Source organism: Coregonus lavaretus, assembly GCF_964263955.1.
Source record: "Coregonus lavaretus genome assembly, chromosome: 39".
Taxonomy (NCBI): domain Eukaryota; kingdom Metazoa; phylum Chordata; class Actinopteri; order Salmoniformes; family Salmonidae; genus Coregonus; species Coregonus lavaretus.
In genome coordinates this window covers 28,459,949-28,484,265 of record NC_140026.1, presented here as the reverse complement: position 1 = coordinate 28,484,265, position 24,317 = coordinate 28,459,949, and the positions used below count along the sequence as shown (strand labels likewise).

The following is a 24,317-nucleotide window of genomic DNA, read 5'->3' as shown; positions in this document are numbered from 1 at the left end:
CTATGGACTGAGCTGTCTCAAATATCGTCGCGCACATAAAATCTTCAACAACGAAAAAACAACGGTTATTTCATCTGTTGAATAAAATCCTAAACTAAATAATTGACGGGAAAAGCATCGTATACTGAGTAGTAAACTGGGACGCAAAAAATAGTGACATTGTAATAGTTTTCCGTTATTTATTTTTCCAGGTACGCCACAAAATATTTACGGCTGCAGCAAGGCTTGCCCATCTCGAAAAGCACGTGGCTGGCGGGGTGGTTGATGGAGAGGTGGTACTTCTGGCAGGGTTGCCATGTCCGTGATTTTCCTGTGTTGTGCTGTTTGGAAAACGATGTAGCTTGTGAAAATAGCCTTCTAAATTGCACAAAAACCTGCGGCCGCCATGGCATTTCTCTTTATATATATATTTCAATTTGAGCTGCTGCAGCAGGCTGTTACTTAGTGAGTGTTGGGGAGGGGGAGCGCAATGGTTGAGAGCGCTGCAGCAGAGTCAAGGAAAAAGAGCAGTACGCGTGCACGTCGTGACAACCTTTTACCAGTTGCAGGTAGGCTATTTAGATTGGAGACACCTATTTCCAACCTTTTTTCGATAAAAACATTAACTTCTATAACGGTGACAAAGCACTGGAAAATGACTTTAGGCGCACTATAGCACTTTAAATAAATTCGCTCAGAGGTGGTTTAAAGTAAACTGCATTATACTGTTGCGAATTGTTTTCCACTTGCTCAGTTCTTGAGTCGTGAGCGCTGGGGGTGTGGACATTTTAAATGGAAGTCATCGAACTCCCTAGCGTGCTTCTGTTATGGTAAAAAAAAGTCCACAATGAAACTGACATTAAATGTGGAGATTGATACATTTGCATCTGTTTTCCATCAACATAATTATCCCAGAAACCCTAGACCCACTCCAATTTGCGTACAGCCCCAACAGATCCACAGATGATGCAGTCTCTATTGTTGGTTAAGTAAGCATTTCACTGTAATGTCTACCTACACCTGTTGTATTCAGCGCATGTGGCAAATACAATTTGATTTGATGTAGGCAATTCATTTCTATGCCATTTATGGCTACCGTAGCCTACGATTTGATACCATAAATATCTATTTCGCTACACCCGCAATAACATCTGCTAAACAGGTGTATGTGACAAATAAAATTTGATTTGATATTGCTGGAGTCATTGCAAATCAATTTGTGCCACTTGTGTAGCCTACCTGGAGCTGGCAAACAGATTTAATAAATAGCCTATAACTTCAGTTTATTGTTGTAGCCTTGTTGTAGGCCATTTATAAAGGTTTGCAGTCTTAACATCTGGCACATAACACCACAATTGCCAGAAAATAGCCTTTTTAAAAGTTTGTTCTAGTGTTTCTTGCACATCGATTTCGAGATCCTCTGTCCAACTTTCATCACTCAAAATCTCTTGTCGGATTTATCTGTCGTTAGAACAGTTCTTAGCCATGGTATATTGGCCATATAGCCTACCACACCCATAGCCACGGGAAGTAGGGGTGCTGCAGAACCCCCTGAAAAATCATAAAATAATTCATATAAAAAACATCCCAAGTGGGCCTTTACTAGTCCTGTATTAGCGGATCAATACAGCCATCTGCAGCAGCTATATTGGGCAATTTCCTCTCCAGCATTTCCACTCCACATGCCCCTTTGACAAAAATAATCTCAGCCCCCCCACCCCCATACTACTTTCCTATGACCACAACTGCTCGGGCCTTATTGCTTAATCATAGCAGTCAAACAAGTTAAATCGACATCCATTGATGGAAAAAGGTCTGGTGAGTTTAATAAGGGCAAATTATATTTTCTCTTGGGACATTCTTAAACTAACAATAATTATTATTTTGATGGAAAACCGAATTTTGCTTCTTAGCCTATGTTGATACAAATTACATTGATATTCCTTCTTAATTTGCTGGATAACGTTATGGGAAAATGGTTTACTGGATAAATGTGGCAACTCCTCTCTTGCTGCAAAAAACAACAACATGTGTCTAGTTTTCAGGCCTCATGGGCAGGATTTGAGAAGTCATTTGAGCTATACATTTTAGCTAAACCTGGCAACCCTGACTGGCAAAACAGTCCTCAAAAGTAGGGCAGTTTGAAAGGAACATGGACTTGTCCAATGGTGAATTAGAACTCTGCAGAATAGCCCCAATGTCCTGATCAGGGCATAAAATGCATTTAAATGCTTGTAGAATATTATAAACTATTACTAGCTAGATCGTTGCACATCTCTGTTTGAGGCAAGCCACATATAGTCTTGCTAACAACACCAGTTCGCTGGTGGGTCGTGTCAGCCATGCTAAAAGCCACATATGGGAATGTTCAACCACAGAGGAAGAGGTGAAGCGAGAGGGATAACTGGGCCCAAAATCTGTCTTCTCCAACAGGTGGCGTTTTTTCCGCTCACCAAGCCAGGAGTTTTTGTACGGAGGTCAATGAGAGTGTGGAATTTGGTTAACAAAAAATGTAATAGCTTATTTGGTCTAATAGAAGTTTTGTAATGATTCGGTTGTTACAGTGTACTGATATAAGTAGGACACGTGACCTCGGCAACTTTGAGATAAAACACTTTATAATCAGAGTTGTGCCTGGTCGTCAATAGTTACTACAGCCTCAAAGTCATAAACCCTGCCTATTTAAAAAAAAGTATCTTATTAAAATGTGTTTTTAAATCCAACCTTAACCACACTGCAAACCTTATGCCTAATCCTAACCTTAAATTAAGACAAAAAAGCACATTTTTGTTTTCATGAACTTTTACGATATAGCCAATTTTGACTTTGTGGCTGGGGTTACTAGTGGAAACCCCTCCCGACTGCCTTTCATTTTTGAAGACGTTTATTTTCATTGTTAGAGCGGCCACTAGAGTATCTGGTAAATATAATGGATAATCTGTGGTTCAACTTGATTGATGAGATTGAGAATATTCATGAGTCTCGACATAGAACCAGTCTGGTGATTGGTTGAGCCTTCTTGAGTGCGCGACATCACAAAGACGCTCTACAGAAGACGTCTGTTTAGCTAGCTCGTGCCGCCGGCATGAGCAGTTAGCACTGACCGAATGACTTTGGAAACCCAACTTCAGCTTGATCACCAAATTAATTGGGAAATAAACGAAAGCCTCACCAGCTAGCTACAATTTTTATTTTGTTTCACTGTCCGATCATTAAATAAACAAGCCCACTAATTGTTCTCTTTACCTTTCCACAAACGGTCTGGTTTGTGTTTCTTAATATGAGCAAATTTATAAAAGAATAGATAATGCTTCCATGATTAGTTAGTGGCTACTGCCTGGCCAGTGATCTAGCTAGCTAAATTTCAGTAATTAGCTCTCCTCCTAATTGCGGTGGTCAGTGGATAAACTAATTTGAAGAGTTAAAAATATTTGTCAGAAAACTAACTAGTCTCCAGTTATTGTTGCCCGTGGTGTAATCATGAAAGAAGCAGGTACAGGTAGTGAATATTTAACATAAACAGACATGAAACAAAACATGGACAGCGTCTGGACAGGGGAAACATAACAACATTAATGCAGACACGGGGATGAGACTGAGGAACAGACAGATATAGGGGAGGTAATTAAACAGTGATGAAGTCATGGTGAGACCAATGAAGCGCTGATGCGTGTAACGATGGTGACAGGTGTGCGTAATGATGGGCAGGCTGGCGCTCTCGAGTGCCAGGGAGGGGGAGTGGGAGCAGGCATGACAACCTGTGTCTTTTGGCGTCCACGATTAGTTGGCTACTTCATGGCCAGTGTGAGCCAGCATGCTAGCTAGCCAGCTACGTTTCAGTCAGTAGCTATCCTAAATGCGGTGGTATCTGGATAAACTAGCTATGAATTGAACATATTTAGCTGAAAACAAACTAATAGCCAGTTGTTGTTGCCCATGGTGGAATGATATCTAACCCACTGGCTCCTGAAGCCTATGTCCCCATGAGCTCCGAGTCTAGCTAATGCTAGCTAGCTAGTGTCGCAAATTAGCGTTTTGCTAGCTAGCTGAGCTCGTTGAAGGATGAGTCAGACCAAGGGGCAGCGTGAAAGGCATACATGTTTATTTCACCGATAAACACATGAACAAAACAACAAACCAACGAAACGTGAAGTCCTAAGGCTAAACACAAAACAAGCATCTAACACGGAACAAGATCCCACAACTAATGAGTGCCAACAGGCTACTTAAGGATGATCCCCAATCAGAGACAACGAGCAACAGCTGCCTCTGATTGGGAATCACACCCAGCCAAACATAGAAACACACAACATAGAATGCAAACATAGAAATACTAACATAGATATCCACACTCTGACTCAACATACAAGAGTCCCATAAGTCAAGGCGTCACGGTACTCCCCCCCCCCCCCAAGGTGCGGACTCCGACGGCACAAACCTTACATAACAGGGTAGGGTCCGGGTGGGTATTCCGCCTCGGAGGCGGATCCGGCTCCGGGCGTGATGACCATATTCTCTCAGCCTCCCCGTTGCGCCCCTGGTCTGGTCTGGACCTCGGCGCGCTGCTTCCCCTCTCCTTCCTCCCACGATGTACCAAGCCCTGTCTGGACCCTGGTGTGGGAGACCCCGAACCTGGAGAGGGGCTGACGTCTGGGTCTGGACTGGAGCCGCTGACCGGAGCTGAACTGGGCACCGGTGGAGCGGACTGCGCTGGCTCTGGAGTGGAGCTGCTGACCGGAGCTGGACTGGGCACCGGTGGAGCGGACTGCTCTGGCTACAGAGTGGAGCTGCTGACCGGAGCTGGACTATGCACCGGTGGAGCGGACTGCTCTGGCTCCGGAGTGGAGCTGCTGACCGGAGCTGGACTGGGCACCGGTGGAGCGGACTGCTCTGGCTCCGGAGTGGATCCGCTCTGACCGGAGCTGGACTGGACCCCGGTGGAGCGGACTGCTCTGACTCCGGAGTGGAGCAGCTGACCGGTGCCGGACCAGGCACCGGTGGAACGGACACTGGCCGTACCTGACTGGGAACACGCACCACTGGCCTGGTGCGAGGAGCAGGAACGGGTCGGGCCGGACTGGCGCCACGCACCACTGGCTTGGTGCGGGGAGCAGGCACGGTTCATACCGGGCTGGCGACACGCACCACTGGCTTGGTGCGAGGAGCAGGAACGGGCCGGGCCGGACTGGGAACAAGCACCACAGGCCTGGTGCGAGGAACAGGAACGGGCCATACCGGACTGGGAACACGCACCACTGGTCTGGTGCGAGGAGCAGGAACGGGCCGGGCCGGACTGGCGACACGCACCACTGGTCTAGTGCGAGGAGCAGTCACGGGTCGTACTGGGCTGGCGACACGCACCACTGGCATGGTGCGGGGAGCAGGGACGGACCGTCCCGGACTGGGAACACGCACCACTGGCTTGGTGCGGGGAGCAGGCACGGACCGTCCCGGACTGGGCACACGCACCACTAGCTTGGTGTGAGACACAGGCACGAGGTGTACCGGACAGGGAACTGACGTTAGAGATCTCCGACTGTACCAGTCTTTCACTCTCCGCGCCCAGTCCTCCTCCCGTGAGGACTCCTCCCTGAGCCCCCACGAGTGCAGTGGTCGGGGCTCTTCTCCATCGATCCCCGACCACCCTTTTAGCCCCCCAACATTTTTTTCTTGGGGCTGTCTCTCGGGCTTCCTCCTCGGCCGGCGCCTTCTGTGTTGCCGTTGCTCCTCTCTAAACCGGGCCTCCACTGTGTCCTCCCAAGGACGGCGATCCATCCCAGCCTGAATCTCCTCCCATGTCCAGGATCCCTTTCCATCCAGGATCTCCTCCCATGTCCAGGATGTCTGCTCCTGGGCACGCTGCTTGGTCCATTTTTGGTGGGATCTTCTGTCACACTCGTTGAAGGACGGGTCAGACCAAGGCGCAGCGTGAAAGGCATACATGTTTATTTCACCAATAAACACACGAACAAAACAACAAACCAACAAAACGTGAAGTCCTAAGGCTAAACACAAAACAAGCCTCTCGGAACAAGATCCCTCAACTAATGAGTCCCAACAGGCTACTTAAGTATGATCCCCAATCAGAGACAACGAGCAACAGCTGCCTCTGATTGGGAATCACACCCGGCCAAACATAGAAACACACAACATAGAATGCAAACATAGAAATACTAACATAGATATCCACACCCTGACTTAACATACAAGAGTCCCATAAGTCAGGGCGTGACAAATATATTACACTTGATTTTTCTTGAATAAGTTTCTCCATTTCTTTTAGTTTTTCCTCTAATTTATTCTGAGCCTTTATGTTACAGTTTTTATTGCTATCTATCTGTTCTGTTAGACCTTCTCTTTCCTTTGTTAGTAGGGACTCTTTTGACCTAAATTGCTTTTGTTATCGAGATGAGTACTGAATTGCATGGCCTCTAAAGGCACATTTAAAGGTGTCCCATACAATAAGGGGAATTGCTGTACCTACAGAGAGGGAAAAAAGTATTTGATCCCCTGCTGATTTTGAATGTTTGCCCACTGACAAAGACATGATAAGTCTATAATTTTAATGGTAGGTTTATTTGAACAATGAGAGACGGAATAAAAACAAAAAAATCCAGAAAAACGCATGTCAAAAATGTTATAAATTGATTTGCATTTTAATGAGGGAAATAAGTATTTGACCCCTCTGCAAAACATGACTTAGGACTTGGTGGCAAAACCCTTGTTTGTAATCACAGAGGTCAGACGTTTCTTGTAGTTGGCCACCAGGTTTGCACACATCTCAGGAGGGATTTTGTTCCACTCCTCTTTGCAGATCTTCTCCAAGTCATTAAGGTTTCGAGGCTGACGTTTGTCAACTCGAACCTTCAGCTCCCTCCACAGATTTTCTATGGGATTAAGGTCTGGAGACTGGCTAGGCCACTCCAGGACCTTAATGTGCTTCTTCTTGAGCCACTACTTTGTTGCCTTGGCAGTGTGTTTTGGGTCATTGTCATGCTGGAATACCCATCCATGACCCATTTTCAATGCCCTGGCTGAGGGAAGGAGGTTCTCACCCAAGATTTGACGGTCCATCGTCCCTTTGATGCGGTGAAGTTGTCCTGTCCCCTTAGCAGAAAAACACCCCCAAAGTTTGACGGTGGGGATGGTGTTCTTGGGGTCATAGGCAGCATTACTCCTCCTCCAAACACGGCGAGTTGAGTTGATGCCAAAGAGCTCCATTTTGGCCTCATCTGACCACAACACTTTCACGCAGTTCTCCTCTGAATCATTCAGATGTTCATTGGCAAACTTCAGACGGCCCTGTATATGTGCTTTCTTGAGGAGTGGGACCTTAAGGGCGCTGCAGGATTTCAGTCCTTCACGGCGTAGTGTGTTACCAATTGTTTTCTTGGTGACTATGGTCCCAGCTGCCTTGAGATCATTGACAAGATCCTCCTGTGTAGTTCTGGGCTGATTCCTCACCATTCTCATGATCATTGCAACTCCACAAGGTGAGATCTTGCATGGAGCCCCAGGCCGAGGGAGATTGACAGTTCTTTTGTGTTTCTTCCATTTACGAATAATCGCACCAACTGTTGTCACCTTCTCACCAAGCTGCTTGGCGATGGTCTTGTAGCCCATTCCAGCCTTGTGTAGGTCTACAATCTTGTCCCTGACATCCTTGGACAGCTCTTTGGTCTTGGCCATGGTGGAGTGTTTGGAATCTGATTGATCGATTGCTTCTGTGGACATGTGTCTTTTATACAGGTAACAAACTGAGATTAGGAGCACTCCCTTTAAGAGTGTGCTCCTAATCTCAGCTCGTTACCTCTATAAAAGACACCTGGGAGCCAGAAATCTTTCTGATTGAGAGGAGGTCAAATACTTACTTCTCTCATTAAAATGCAAATCAATTTATAACATTTTTAAAATGCATTTTTCTGGATTTTTTTGTTGTTATTCTGTCTCTCACTGTTCGTACAAAATCAGCAGGGGATCAAATACTTTTTTCCCTCACTGTATGTTATGTCAGAAAAAATCAGTTATAAATTCCTCTGTCCTAGTTAAAAACAAGTTATCATCTAATAGGCTTTGATTAAATTTCCAATATCCTCACCCATGTGGAAATTCAGTAAGAGTAATGTATATGCCAATTATATGATGGTCCGACCGCATTTTGTTCTCTATAAACACTTTTTAAACGTTTGGTGCCAACGAGAATGACATAAGAAAGAAGTCAAGACGACTAGCTTGATTGAGTCTCTGCCATGTATATCTCACTAGATCAGGATATTTAAGCCATATATCTACTAGTTCTAATGTATCCATGACATTCACAATTTCCTTAAGAGCATGAGGGTGATTGTTTGTAATGTGATTTCCTTTACGGTCCATTGAGCTATTTAAAATGGTATTATAATCTCCCACCATAATAATAGAGTTTTGAATTCCTTGCTGGGTTGATAATGTATTATACACTGCTCAAAAAAATTAAGGTAACACTAAAATAACACATCCTAGATCTGAATGAATGAAATAATCTTATTAAATACCTTTTCCTTTACATAGTTGAATGTGCTGACAACAAAATCACACAAAAATTATCAATGGAAATCAAATTTAATAACCCATGGAGGTCTGGATTGGATTTGGAGTCACCCTCAAAATTAAAGTGGAAAACCACACTACAGGCTGATCCAACTTTGATGTAATGTCCTTAAAACAAGTCAAAATGAGGCTCAGTAGTGTGTGTGGCCTCCACGTGCCTGTATGACCTCCCTACATCGCCTGGGCATGCTCCTGATGAGGTGGCGGATGGTCTCCTGAGGGATCTCCTCCCAGACCTGGACTAAAGCATCCACCAACACCGGTCATGCTGGAGGATGTTGCAGGCAGCAGAACGTTCTTCACGGCGTCTCCAGACTCTGTCACGTCTGTCACATGTGCTCAGTGTGAACCTGCTTTCATCTGTGAAGAGCACAGGGCGCCAGTGGCGAATTTGCCAATCTTGGTGTTCTCTGGCAAATGCCAAACGTCCTGCACGGTGTTGGGCTGTAAGCACAACCTCCACCTGTGGACGTCGGGCCCTCATACCACCCTCATGGAGTCTGTTTTTGACCGTTTGAGCAGACACATGCACATTTGTGGCCTGCTGGAGGTCATTTTGCAGGGCTCTGGCAGTGCTCCTCCTGCTCCTCCTTGCACAAAGGCGGAGGTAGCAGTCCTGCTGCTGGGTTGTTGCCCTCCTACGGCCTCCTCCATGTCTCCTGATGTACTGGCCTGTCTCCTTGTAGCGCCTCCATGCTCTGGACACTACGCTGACAGACACAGCAAACCTTCTTGCCACAGCTCGCATTGATGTGCCATCCTGGATGAGCTGCACTACCTGAGCCACTTGTGTGGGTTGTAGACTCCGTCTCATGCTACCACTAGAGTGAAAGCACCGTCAGCATTCAAAATTGACCAAAACATCAGCCAGGAAGCATAGGAACTGAGAAGTGGTCTGTGGTCACCACCTGCAAAACCAGTCCTTTATTGGGGGTGTCTTGCTAATTGCCTATAATTTCCACCTGTTGTCTATTCCATTTGCACAACAGCATGTGACATTTATTGTCAATCAGTGTTGCTTCCTAAGTGGACAGTTTGATTTCACAGAAGTGTGATTGACTTGGAGTTACATTGTGTTGTTTAAGTGTTCCCTTTATTTTTTTGAGCAGTGCATATCACCAGTCCTTGGTGAACATGGAAAGGGAACATGGAACCAGGCCAAAGGTCATTAATAGAGGGTGTAAGGGTGACACCTTGTGGCTTTGACCTCACAGTCACAGAGAAAGTGGAAGGATTTACCCATACTAAAGAGACCTTGGGGATTATGAATGTACACTATATTGTGTGTGACTCACTCCTGATGGCTCAGGAGTCTCAAAGGGATGACCCCCCCCATTGCCAATGGCAACAGCTCTTAGGGATCCAATGAACCAGCCTACCAACTGTGCTGATGAACACGGCCTGCAACACAGTCCTGCTTAATTTCTCCCTCCGTTTAGTCTCTCTCTCGCGCTCGCTCTCACTCTCTCCCTCTTTCTGCTTCTCTCTCTTTCAAATGAAAACTTTCCCAGATAGCATGTAGAGAGAACACAGAACGACAGAGCGAGAGACAGCGCGAATGAGGGAGAGCTGGAAAGTTTACAGGGATTACAGCCCCGTCTTAGTCAGCAGTCTCTCAGGCGACAATGACACAGTGTCTCTCTTTCTCGGCTATCAAAGGCCTGTCGGCTCACATGACAGCCCGCAGTGCTGGGGAGTGCTACACTTTTTGTCCAGCAAGCGACAGAGGGCAAGAGAGGAAACATGAAACCACTGTCGCCTTTTATTCTCAAACCTGGGTGACCATTGAGTTCAGTTCAGAGTAGTGCTTAAATCCTCCCTCTGCTGAGTAATAGGAATATCTGGTGCCACTCAGAGTATGAGTCAAATGTGATATGTTGGCGGTGGTGACTACGTAGTACACAGTATATTGAATGATGACTAAATGACTAGGGTGGTGTATCGTATAACTCATGTACCGGGGGTACTTGGAAATAGCCACAGGATGGTTTTTCAGTACCGTCAATACCTTTTAACTATTTCTTAGAAGTTTTTCAATAAAATATTATTCGTAGCTATTTTGTAAGTAAATACCTGCAGTCAACTTGCGCAGTACGTTAGAAGATAAAGCAGATCAGTCTTCATTTCACCTGTCACATTATTTTACATTATGGAGCTTACCATAGTTCCCCAGAAGAGTTGAGCCAGTCACATGTTTGTAAATAGCACAACTGGTGAAAGCTGTAGCAGGTGTGTCAAGCTGTGTATTGACAGGGGTCGCGTTTTATATTGAAAGTCAACAGTGTTTTTTAGCTTCAATAGAGTGATCAGGGATGTGCAACTATAGTTTTCCTTCACAGAAAATACGTTAGTGCACCACATTCGGCGGAAAATAGCTTCATTTTCATCAGATGACAACAGAAGTGCAACGCTATTTGGCTGGCAGCCACACAAGTCAATTAGTTTACAAAGAAAAAGCAAGGCATTTTATTGCAAAAACATATCGGAGAAAAGTAGTCTGGCTACACCAAGAAAAAAGCACCAGAGGAAAAAAGCTACACGTCAGTGGAGTGGAGAAGTGAAGCACAACATTTGTCTAATGCTGAGCAGAAATTACAATAAGAAGCATTTTAGATCTGCATTTACAAAACGCAGCAAGAGATTTCTTAAGTGTATATCTTTTTTTCCTGCGTGAAAAATGAAGAATTCTGTGTTATCGCGACCCCTAAGTTTAACTTGCTAGTTATCGAAGTAAGTCACTGAATGAATAAAGTGACAGGGTATCATATTGTGTAAGCATTCTGCTGTGTTTGAGAAGTCAAAGCCCTTTGGATGAGTTATCTGTACAGCTGCCACTGCAGTCTTTTGATTTCCTTGCCTTTTTTTCTCCTCTCCGCCTGTCTGCTCCTCCTCCATCTTCTCCAAGCAGAGCAGACAGGCTAGTTGCCCGAGTGACTCCAGACAAACAGTGTGTACGCATGCTGCTTCAGAGCAGACACGCATGAGTCGAAACTTTGTTCATTTGCACAATGTCTTTAGTTCACATTCGCTCGTTAGCATATTTAGCTAGCAGCTAAATGGAAATGGAAATTCGTATTTTACTTGTGCTAATTTTGTTAGCATTCTGGTAACAGATGCCCAATGGTCCTTTATGTGTTTGTTTTTTTACGCCCCCTTGTGTAATAAACCGGTAATACCGTAATCCCGGAATGAGAGAAGAACGGTATGACTATATGAAAATCTGGAAACCGCCCAGCCCTACTTACCATGTGCATTATCCATTTGTTAATCTCTTGTCAATGTTTATTGGTCTTGTTTTTCTTTCTCTCCCTCCCCATGTCTTATCTTTTCAACCCCCTTTCCTTTGTCTCTCTCACCCCCTGTTATCACTCTGTCCCCTTTCCAGCGGGTCAGACAGCGGGAAGCGGCAGTGGTGGAGGGGATGGCCAGGCGAACCCAGAGTACATAGCCTTCGTTCTGGTGCCCGTCTTCTTGCTCCTGGGTCTGCTGGGTGTCCTTATCTGCCACGTGCTTAAGAAGCAGGGATACCGCTGTACCACAGAGGCCGAAGATGAGGCCGAAGAAGAAGCAAGAGAAGGACCTGGAGATGTGCGCAGGTGAGGAGGATGAGATGAAGATGTAGCGATTTTTCTCATTAGGGGTTCATATGCAACAGAGGGAGTTCCGTCTCAACTGGGGTGTAAACTCACAAGACATGACCCTCTGTACACAACAAGACTCATCACCAAATTGTGCAGTAATCTGTGCTTACTGACAGGAAGTTTCTGTTCTAAAGTCACCAGTTTGCTAGTCCCTTTGACTTGGCTGTGCGAGTAAAAAAAAAAAATGTATTGGTCGCACTGGTGCGAGCTGCACATTCTACCTGGTCACCTCAATCAAAACGTCCTATTTTTTGTGCGGATAAAACCATTAATTTATTAAAAAGTGCATTATCCTTATGATTCCTGTAATAAAAGTGTCTGCTCTGCCACTGTGCCTGCCTGTTTCACTGGGACTGGCTGCTGTATTGAGCGAGCGTCTCACACGGTCTCCCCCTGTCGTGTGCCCCTTGTGATTGTATAACATTTCAAATATATTATAGAGAAGAGGGTCTCCGCTTTCTGTAGGTATCATTTTTATTTCTCAATGATCATTATTGAGCTCAAAGCACACTGTTTTACAATCAAGATATCTGATATGGCTTTGAAATATGTAGCGTGCACTAGGCCTCATTGCAAAGTTTTTTTAGGACATTACGTTTACTGTTCGATTAATACATGGCTATACTAGCAATAAGTGTTACATTTCTAGTTAGCGATCTAACCATGTGTTTTGAGTTTCCACTTCCTCAGGTGGTGAATTAGCACCAATTGAATTATGCCTATATATAATATTAGTGCACATATAGATGAAGGCACAAAATCATCTCTATTGAACAAAAAAATCTGGAAATTCTGTTCCCCTATTTTGACAATCAAATATATAAAATAAAAAATAGCCTGATTGTCAACCCAAAATTCATGAAGTTGCATATCAAAATAATTTGAATCATGCATTCTTGCTTGGACATGTTAGATGTAAAACTTATTTATTGAATATCATCTCAGAAGTTTATTACACGTCTTAATAAAGCTTTGTGAATGACTTTATAAGATGACTCAAATGTATTCTATTGTGTGAAGCTGCAAAATTGTTGAGGGTGCCACCAAATCAGGGGCCAGTGCCACCAACTGAAAAGGTTAGTGGCACCAGTGACACCAGGGGAAAATGTTAGTCTGGAGCCCTACCGGTGACCCTACCATGTAGCTCAGTTGGTAGAGCATGGTGTTTGCAACGCCAGGGTTGTGGGTTCGATTCCCACGGGGGGCCAGTATGAAAAATGTATGCATTCACTAACTGTAAGTCGCTCTGGATAAGAGCGTCTGCTAAATGACTAAAATGTAAATGTAAAATGGAATTATACATTGAACAAGGTACCTTTTTCTTAACCTCTATGGTCTACTCATGCCCAAGGTCTAATGGGAAAAACATCTGTGAATTCTATTAAGTTAGGTTCCAAATTGGATGTTCTTTGTAAACACTTTCACTACTAGAACATTAGCTTATTGGTTAATGCACTGTTTAGATCCCCCACCCCACCTTAGTCAAGTTGGTTTGTCTTGAGTTTCACATTATGTGGATAAGGCTAAGTGACGGAAGGGAGATCAGGGTCATGATACATATAACAAAAGCGAAAGACTTACTCCCACCTTCTCCTATGCAAATGGAGTAATGGACCATTCCAGTGTTCTACTGTATATGGTAAGAAACAGTACACTACATGACCAAAAGTATATGGACACCTGCTCGTCGAACATCTCATTCCAAAATCATGGGTCTTAATATGGAGTTGGTCCCCCCTTTGCTGCTATAACAGCCTCCACTCTTCTAGGAATGCTTTCCACTAGATGTTGGAACATTGCTGCGGGGACTTGCTTCCATTCAGCCATAAGAGCATTAGTGAGGTCGGGCACTGATGTTGGGCGATTAAGCCTGGCTCACAGTTGGTATTCCTATTCATCCCAAAGGTGTTCGATGGGGTTGAGGTCAGGGCTCAGTGCAGGCCAGTCAAGTTCTTCCACATCAATCTCGACAAGCCATTTCTGTATGGACCTTGATTTGTGCACAGGAGCATTGTCATGCTGAAACAGGAAAGGGCCTTCCCCAAACAGAATCGTCTAGAATGTCATTGTATGCTGTAGTGTTAAGATTTCCCTAGCCCGAACCATGAAAAACAGCCCCAGACCATTATTCCTCCTCCACCAAACCTTACAGTTGGGACTATGCATTGGGGCAGGTAGCGTTCTCCTGGCATCCGCCAAACCCAGATTAGTCCGTAGGATTGCCAGATGGCTGAGCCGTTGTTTGCGCCTAGACGTTTTCACTTCACAATAACAGAACTTACAGTTGACCGTGGCAGCTCTAGCAGGGCAGAAATTTTACGAACTGAGGTGGCATCCTATGACAGTGCCACGTTGAAAGTCACTGAGCTTTTCAGCAAGGCCATTCTACTGCCAATGTTTGTCTATGGAGATTGCATGGCTGTGTGCTCGATTTCATACAACTGTCAGCAACGGGATGTGGCTGAAATAGACAAATCTTCTTCCTGTCTCTACCCACCTATTAGAGCCATTGACATAAAAATGTATGCCTCGTCTCTCGTAATGGAGGCTGAGATTGCAGTCTTTGTAAGGGATAAAGACTTTGTATATCATCATCAGGCAATCTCGCTCTATTAAGACTCTGACTCACACAATGTCACCCAATGAGAGTGAATCAATGGCACTGTACTGGTGCTGTCAGTATATTTCCTGGGCTTGCTGACTCCACTATCTACTTTCACCTATGACTACAGAATGGAGAGGTTTCTCGACCAGGACTATGGGAATTCCCATTAGGTTTGTCCCTACAGAGGTTGGGCCTCTCCTGTACTGTCTGAAACCTCTCATTGTTTAGGGACAAAAGAGTTGTAAACAACCCTGTTTATTTTTCACTACACTTCCTTCATCAACTCTGAATCAAGCAGTCCACTATATCCTCCATTTAAGGACTGTCATGTTGCCATCGTTCCCTGTTAATGGCCCCCTCTTTTTTATTTATCCTCTGAACCACTAAGTGGCAGGTAGCTTAGTGGTTAAGAGTGTTGTGCCAGTAACTGAAAGGTTGCTGGTTCTAATCCCTGAGCTGACTAGGTGAAAAATCTGTCGATGTGCCCTTGAGCAAGGCAATTAACCCTAGTTGCTCTGGATAAGAGTGTCTGCTAAATGACTAAAATCTAAATGAAATGATATCTTTAGGCAAATCCCAAATTGTCCCCTAAACCCTACACCTGGGATCATCAACTAGATGCAGTCGCGGGACAATTTTTCTCTTGAGCGGATGGTCAGGGGGCCGGAACAAATTTACAAATAATTTGTAGACTACAAATTGACCGCAAGAAGCCCAAACAGATATATTTGACTAAAACATAATTTAAAACCTTGCTTACATTTGTATACGATCACATACCGTTGAAGTCGGAAGTTTACATACACTTAGGTTTGAGTCATTAAAACTCATTTTTCAACCACTCCACACATTTCTTGTTAACAAACTATAGTTTTGACAAGTCGGTTAGGACATCTACTTTGTGCATAACACGTAAATGTTCCAACAATTGTTTACAGACAGATTATTTCACTTATAATTCACTGTATCACAATTCCAGTGGGTCAGAAGTTTACATACACTAAGTTGACTGTGCCTTTAAACAGCTTGGAAAATTCCAGAAAATGATGTCATGGCTTTAGAAGCTTCTGATAGGCTAATTGACATCATTTGAGTCAATTGGAGGTGTACCTGTGGATGTATTTCAAGGCCTACCTTCAAACTCAGTGCCTCTTTGCTTGACATCATGGGGAAATCAGCCAAGACCTCAGAAAAAAAATTGTAGACCTCCACAAGTCTGGTTCATCCTTGGGAGCGATTTCCAAACACCTGAAGGTACCGCGTTCATCTGTACAAACAATAGTACGCAACTATAAAAACCATGGGACTACGCAGCCATCATACCGCTCAGGAAGGAGACGCGTTCTGTCTCCTAGAGATGAGCATACTTTGGTGCGAAAAGTGCATATCAATCCCAGAACAACAGCAAAGGACCTTGTGAAGATGCTGGAGGAAACAGGTACAAAAGGGCTATATCCACAGTAAAACGAGTCCTATATCGACATAACCTGAAAGGCCGCTCAGCAAGGAAGAAGCCACTGCTCCAAAACCGCCATATTAAAGCCAGACTACAGTTTGCAACTGCACATGGGGACAAAGATCGTACCTTTTGGAGAAATGTCCTCTGGTCTGATGAAACAAAAATAGAACTGTTTGGCCATAATGACCATCGTTATGTTTGGAGGAAAAAGGGGGATGCTTGCAAGCCGAAGAACACCATCCCAACCGTGAAGCACGGGGGTGGCAGCATCATGCTGTGGGGGTGCTTTGCTGCAGGAGGGACTGGTGCACTTCACAAAATAGATGGCATCATGAGGAAGGAAAATTATGTGGATATATTGAAGCAACATCTCAAGACATCAGTCAGGAAGTTAAAGCTTGGTCGCAAATGGGTCTTCCTAATGGACAATGACCACAAGCATACTTCCAAAGTTGTGGCAAAATGGTTTACAAAGCCCTGACCTCAATCCTATAGAAATGTTGTGGGCAGAACTGAAAAAGTGTGTGCGAGCAAGGAGGCCTACAAACATGACTCAGTTACTCCAGCTCTGTCAGGAGGAATGGGCCAAAATTCACCAAACGTATTGTGGGAAGCTTGTGGAAGGCTACCCAAAACGTTTGACCCAAGTTAAACAATTTAAAGGCAATGCTACCAAATAGTAATTGAGTGTATGTAAACTTCTGACCCACTGGGAATGTGATGAAATAAATAAAAGCTTAAATAAATAATTATCTCTACTATTATGCTGACATTTCACATTCTTAAAATAAAGTGGTGATCCTAACTGACCTAAGACAGGGATTTTTACTAAGATTAAATGTCAGGAATTGTGAAAAACTGAGTTTAAATGCATTTGGCTAAGGTTTATGTAAACTTCCGACTTCAACTGTATACTTTGGAACAGATTTCCTAAATTTGTATCACTTGGAGCTGATTTGCTGGTGTTTAGTCATTTCAAAACACGTTATCCCCATGTTTATGTGGTTTGTGTGATTATGCAATAGCTGTCCATGCACACAAGTGTCTTATTCTGAAAACAGGAAGTTCACCTTAATGTGTCACACGGTCACCGAAAGACCCCATACTGTGTGTGTGTGTGTTCCACGCAGGCACATGTATCTGTCTACCTGAGTGTCATTCATCCTTTAATGTAAGGGAAGGGATGTACACTACCAGTCAAAAGTTTTAAAACACCTACTCATTCAAGGGTTTTTCTTTATTTTTACTATTTTCTACATTGTAGAATATTAGTGAAGACATCAACACTATGAAATAACACATATGGAATCATGTAGTAACCAAAAAAGTGTTAAACAAATCAAAATATATGTTATATTTGAGATTCTTCAAATAGCCACCCTTTGCCTTGATGACAGCTTTTGCACACTCTTGGCATTCTCTCAACCAGCTTTATGAGGTAGTCACCTGGAATGCATTTCAATTAAGATGTGTGCCTTCTTAAAATTTAATTTGTGGAATTTCTTTCCTTCTTAATGCGTTTGTGCCAATCAGTTGTGTTGACAAGGTAGGGGGGGTATACAGAAGATAGCCCTATTTGGTAAAATACCAAGTCTATATTATGGCAAGAACAGCTCAAATAAGCAAAGAGAAACGACAGTCTATCATTACTTTAAGACATGAAGGTCAGTCAATACGGAAAATGTCAAGAACTTTGAACGTTTTTTCAAGTGCAGTCGTAAAAAAACATCCAGCGCTATGATGAAACTGGCTCTCATGAGGACTGCCACAGGAATGGAAGACCCAGAGTTACCTCTGCTGCATTCATTAGAGTTACCAGCCTCAGAAATTACAGCCCAAATAAATGTTTCACAGAGTTCAAGTAACAGACACATCTCAACATAAACTGTTCAGAGGAGACTGTGTGAATCAGGCCTTCATGGTCGAATTGCTGCTAAGAAACCACTACTAAAGGACACCAATAAGAAGAAGAGATTTGCTTGGGCCAAAAATCAATAGCAATGGACATTAGACTTCCTGCTCTGATTACTCTTGGTAATATAGGTCTACAGTGAGTCAACAAGCCCAGGAAATGTATTGACAGCACCAGTACAGTGCCATTGATTCACTCTCATTAGGTGACATTCTGTGAGTCAGAGTCTTAATAGAGCCAGATTGCCTGATGACGATATACGAAGTATTCAACTCAAAGCCTTGACCCGCTCAAGTGGCATGCTGCACATGAGATAGGGTGCAGGCCAGGCAGCAGGCTTTTAGCCAGCCTGCCAGCTTAGTGGAGTCTGCCACTAGTACAGTCAGTGTAGTCAGCTCAGCTATCCCCATTGAGACTGTGTCTGTGCCTCGATCTAGGTTGAGCAAAACTAAACATGGCTGTGTTTGCCTTAGTAATCTCACTAGAATAAAGACCTCCTCCATTTCTGTCATTATTTAAAGAGATTGTGATATCTCACATCTCAAAATAGGGCTACTTAATGTTAGATCCCTCACTTCCAAGGCAGTTATGGTCAATGAACTAATCACTGATCATAATCTTGATGTGATTGGCCTGACTGAAACATGATTTAAGCCTGATGAATTTACTATGTTAAATGAGGCCTCTCCTCCTGGTTACACTAGGGACCATATCCCCCACGCATCCCGCAAAGGCGGAGGTGTTGCTAACATTTACGACAGCAAATGTCAATTTACCCCCCAAAAAATGACTGCGTTTTCGTCTTTTGGGATTCTAGTCATGAAATCTATGCAGCCTACTCAATCACTTTTTATAGCTACTGTTTACAGGCCTCCTGGGCCGTATACAGAGTTCCTCACTGAGTTCCCTGAATTCCTATCGGACCTTGTAGTCATGGCAGATAATTTTCAAATTTTTGTTGACTTTAATATTCACATGGAAAAGTCCACAGTCCCACTCCAAAAGGCTTTCGGAGCCATCATCGACTCAGTGGGTTTTGTCCAACATGTCTCCGGACCTACTCATTGCCACAATCATACCCTAGATCTAGTTTTGTCCCGTGGAATAACATTGTGGATCTTTATGTTTTTCCTCATAACCCTGGACTATCGGACCACCATTTTATTACGTTTGCGATCGCAACAAATAATCTGCTCAGAGCCCAACCAAGGACTATCAAAAGCCGTGCTATAAATTCTCGGACAACCCAAAGATTCCTAGAGGCCCTTCCAGACTCCCTCCACCTACTCAAGGACGTCGGAGTACAAAAATCAGTTAACGACCTAACTGAGGATCTTAATTTAACCTTGTGTAATGCCCTAGATGCAGTCGCACCCCTAAAAACAAAAAAAACATTTGTCACAAGAAACTAGCTCCCTGGTATACAGAAAATACCCGAGCCCTGAAGCAAGCCTCCAGAAAATTGGAACGTAAATGGCGCTCCACCAAACTGGAAGTCTTCCTCCTAGCTTGGAAAGGAAGTACAGAGCAATATCGAAGAGCCCTCACTGCTGCTCGATCATCCTATTTTGCCAACCTAATTGAGGAGAATAAGAACAATCCAACATTTCTATTTGATACTGTCGCAAAGCTAACTAAAAAGCAGCATTCCCCAAGAGAGGATGCCTTTCACTTCAGCAGTGATGAATTCATGAACTTCTTAGACGAAAAGATCATGATCATTAGAAAGCAAATTACGGACTGAATCTGAATCTGCATATTTCTCCAAAGCTCAGCTGTCCTGAGTCTGCACAAAACTGCCAGGACCTAGGATCAATGGAGACACTCAAGTTTTTTAATCCTGTATCTCTTGACACATTCATGAAAATAGTCATGGCCTCTAAACCTTCAAGCTGCATACTGGACCCTATTCCAACTAAACTATTGAAAGAGCTACTTCCTGTGGTTGGTCCTTCTATTTTGAACATAATAAATGGCTCCCTATCCACTGGATGTGTACCAAACTCACTAAAAGTGGCAGTAATAAAGCCTCTCTTGAAAAAGCCAAACCTTGACCAAGAAAATGTAGAAAACTATCAGCCTATATCGAATCTCCCATTCCTCTCAACATTTTTAGAAAAAGATGTTGTGCAGCAACTCACTGCCTTCCTGAAGACAAAGAATGTATACGAAACACTTCAGTCTTGTTTTAGACCCCATCATAGCACTGAGACCAAACTCGTGAAGGTGGTAAATTACTTTTTTTTAATGCCGTCAGACCAAGGCTCTGCATCTGTTCTCGTGCTCCTAGATCTTAGTGCTGCATTTGACACCATCGATCACCACATTCTTTTGGAGTGATTGGAAACCTTAATTGCTCTACACGGACAAGTTCTTGCCTGGTTTAGATCTTATCTGTCGGAAAGATATCAATTTGTCTCTGTGGATGGTTTGTCCTCTGACAAATCAATTGTAAGTTTCGGTGTTCCTCAAGGTTCCGTTTTAGGACCACTATTGTTTTCACTATACATTTTACCTCTTGGTGATGTCATTCAGAAACACAATGTTAACTTTCATTGCTATGCGGATGACACACAGCTCTACATTTCGATGAAACACGGTGAAGCCCCAACATTGCCTACACTAGAAGCATGTTTCATAAGGAAGTGGATGGCGGCAAATGTTTTACTTTTAAACTCGGACAAAACAGAGATGCAAGTTCTAGGTCCCAAGAAACTAAGAGATCTTCTGTTGGATCTGACAATTAATATTGATGGTTGTACAGACGAACATATCAATAATATTTCAAGGACAGCTTTTTTCCATCTTCGTAACATTGCAGAAATCATTAACCTTTCATCCAAAAATGATGCAGAAAAGCTAATCCATGCTTTTGTCACTTTTAGATTAGACTACTGCAATGCTCTACTCTCCGGCTACCCGGATAAAGCACTAAATAAACTAAAAAATTTGATCGTATTACTCCAGCGCTAGCCTCTCTACACTGGCTTCCTGTTAAGGCTAGGGCTGATTTCAAGGTCTTACTGCTAACCTACAAAGCATTACATGGGCTTGCTCCTACCTATCTCTCTGATATTGTCCTGCCGTACATACCTACACGTACGCTACGGTCACAAGATGCAGGCCTCCTTATTGTCCCTAGAATTTCAAAGCAAACAGCTGGAGGCAGGGCTTTCTCCTATAGAGCTCCATTTTTATGGAATGGTCAGCCTATCCATGTGAAAGACGCAGACTTGGTCTCAACCTTTAAGTCGTAACTGAAGACTGATCTCTTCAGTAGGTCCTATGATTGAGTGTAGTCTGGCCCAGGGGTGCGAAGGTGAACGGAAAGGCACTGGAGCGACAAACCGCCCTTGCTGTCTCTGCCTGGCTGGTTACTGTCTCTCCATTGGGATTCTCTGCCTCTGACCCTATTAAGGGGGCTGAGTCACTGGCTTACTGGTGCTTTCCATGCCGTCCCTCGGAAGGGTGCATCACTTGAGTGGGTTGAGTCACTGACGTGATCTTCCTGTCTGGTTTGTCGCTCCCTCGGGCTCGTGCAGTGGAGGAGATCTTTGTGGGCTATACTCAGCCTTGTCTCATAGTAGTAGGTTGGTGGTCTGTTGATATCCCTCTGGTGGTGTGGGGGCTGTCCTTTGGCAAAGTGGGTAGGGTTATATCCTGCCTGGTTGGCCCTGTCCGGGGGTATCGTCGGACGGGGCCACAGTGACATTTACTCCTGATGTACTGACCTGTTGCAACCTCTACAACCACTGTGATTATTATTTGACCCTGCTGGTCATCTATGAACGTTTGAACATCTTGGAGAAAGATCTGGCCTTAATGGCCATGTACTGTTATAATCTCCACCCACAGCCAGAAAGGGCCACCCCTCAGAGCCTGGTTCCTCTCTAGGTTTCTTCCTAGGTTTCTGCCTTTCTCTGGAATTTTTCCTAGCCACCGTGCTTCTACATCTGCATTGCTTGCTGTTTGGGGTTTTAGGCTGGGTTTCTGTATAGCACTTTGTGACATCTGCTGATGTAAAAATGGCTTTATAAATACAATTTGATTGATTGAAATTTGATGTACTGCACAACTGTACAAACCCTTCAGGGACCTAATACTGATTAATACTCTCCTTCCTTCCATTCAGATCAGACAGGCGCTTATAGCGTGTTGAAATGCCCTCTGGCCAGGCATACGATGATAAGCGATAATAAGATGGTAGGATTATACTGTAGTGTACAGTCATAGTTAGTGGGCCAATCTGCTTATTTTAACTGGTTAGAGGAAACAGGACCTACACATGGTCTTTTGACTAAAGTGACTCAGATGTTTCCACACATCTGTCATCATATCTATTTAGTTAGTGTCAACTGAAGCTATACTTCTACTTCTGTGTCCTTGAAGCACTTTGGAGTTTTCCCTCATAATTTATTGTAGTTCATTATACTGAAGAAAAATATAAACGCAACATGCAACAATTTCAAAGATACAGTTCATATGAGGAAATCAGTCAATTGAAATAAATTCATTAGGCCCTAATGTATGGATTTCACATTACTAGGAATACACATATGCATCTGTTGGTCAGATACCTTAAAACAAAAAATTGGCCTCACAATGGGTCTCAGGATCTCGTCACGGTATTTCTGTGCATTCAAATTGCCATAGACAAAATGCAATTGTTTTCGTTGTCTGTATTTTATGGCTGCCTGTACCATACCGCCACCATGGGGCACTCTGTTCACAACGTTGACATCAGAAAACCGCTCGCCCACATGACGCCATACATGTTGTCTGCGGTTGTGAGGCCGGTTGGACATACTGGCAAATGTTCTAATACGACTTTGGAGGCAGTTTATGGTAGGGAAATCAACATTAAATGATCTGGCAACAGCACTGGTGGACATTCCTGCATTCAGCATGCCAATTGCACGCTTCCCCAAAACTTCAGACATCTGTGGAATTGTGTTGTGTGACAAAACTGCACATTTTAGAGTTGCAGGTGCACCTGTGTAATGGTCATGCTGTTTAATCAGCTTCTGTCAGGTGGATGGATTATTTTGGCAAATTAAAAATGCTCACTAACAGGGATGTAATCACATTTTTTGCACAATTTGAGAGAAATAAGATTTAAGTGCATATGCAAACATGGGACCAACACTTTACATGTTGCGTTTATATTTTTGTTCAGTGTAATGATGTATTAATGACATAGCTCTGAGCATGTATTTTAACATTTTGTCCTAATCAATGACTTTTCAGAATTGTGAACCAATATGTGGATACTCTTGTGTCCCTACCTTTAAGTTTTTCTTCATACTTTGTAATTACTTACTAAATATAGGCCTAATGTGTCTCTTTTTTTTTTTTAAGACTGTCGTTTTAATTTATAGATGCATTTTTCCCTGGTTGCTGTGCTTGCATATGGCCTACACAGAGGTTATATTCCATGGACTGATTGTGCTCCCGGTAATTGCTTGCTGTGCACCATTTAATTGTGTTTAGAGATTATCAGCTGCAACGATCTTCCAATAAATGTTCCCCCTTTTGAAGTAGCTTGCGCGTTTTCCTTGCTAATTCCCACCCCATATTTTCTCTCTCTCTCTCTCTCTCTCTCTCTCTCTCTCTCTCTCTCTCTCTCTCTCTCTCTCTCTCTCTCTCTCTCTCTCTCTCTCTCTCTCTCCACAGCAAACTCCGATGCCCTCAAAGCCATGATTAATGAAAACAGCATTGACTCCGATGGGTAAATAGTCCCTCATGTCTTCTCTCACTGCAATAAAACTTGGCACAACTCTCTCTGCTGCTGCCTGCTCTAATATCATCACTCGTAAAATATCAACTCTGAAAGTAACGCACAACTCTTAAGGTTGTCTGATGTCATTTCATGTTGAGGGCTATGAAAATGTTCTAAAATTCTACACAAGGGAGAGTTTTTAGGGCTGGTTTCCAAGGATACAGTTGGGTATGATTACTTTCTTAGCCACAAGATGGCAATGTTGTCTGTCTTTACAATGGCCCCTGATCTCAAGAGGTGTCGTTTGGTTCAGTGAAGTGAATGCGGAATTGAATGCAATAGGTCTCTCAGCCATTCTTTGTGGTGTTGATACATTTGGATTGAGGCCAGAACACCCAGGACTTTTGCGACTC

General features: G+C 43.6%; 1 pseudogene across 1 annotated transcript in view; it reads left to right on the top strand.

Annotated features, from left to right (window-relative positions):
• Positions 1 to 469: 469 nt before the first annotated feature.
• The window catches only part of LOC311113011 (RELT-like protein 1), a 40,267-nt pseudogene continuing 16,419 nt past the window's right edge, over positions 470 to 24,317 (top strand). Inside the window, exons 1-4 of the transcript XR_014615935.1 lie at positions 470 to 548; positions 11,954 to 12,164; positions 12,285 to 12,304; positions 23,859 to 23,913. The product of XR_014615935.1 is annotated as an RELT-like protein 1 (transcript). The remainder of the gene's footprint in view (positions 549 to 11,953; positions 12,165 to 12,284; positions 12,305 to 23,858; positions 23,914 to 24,317) is intronic.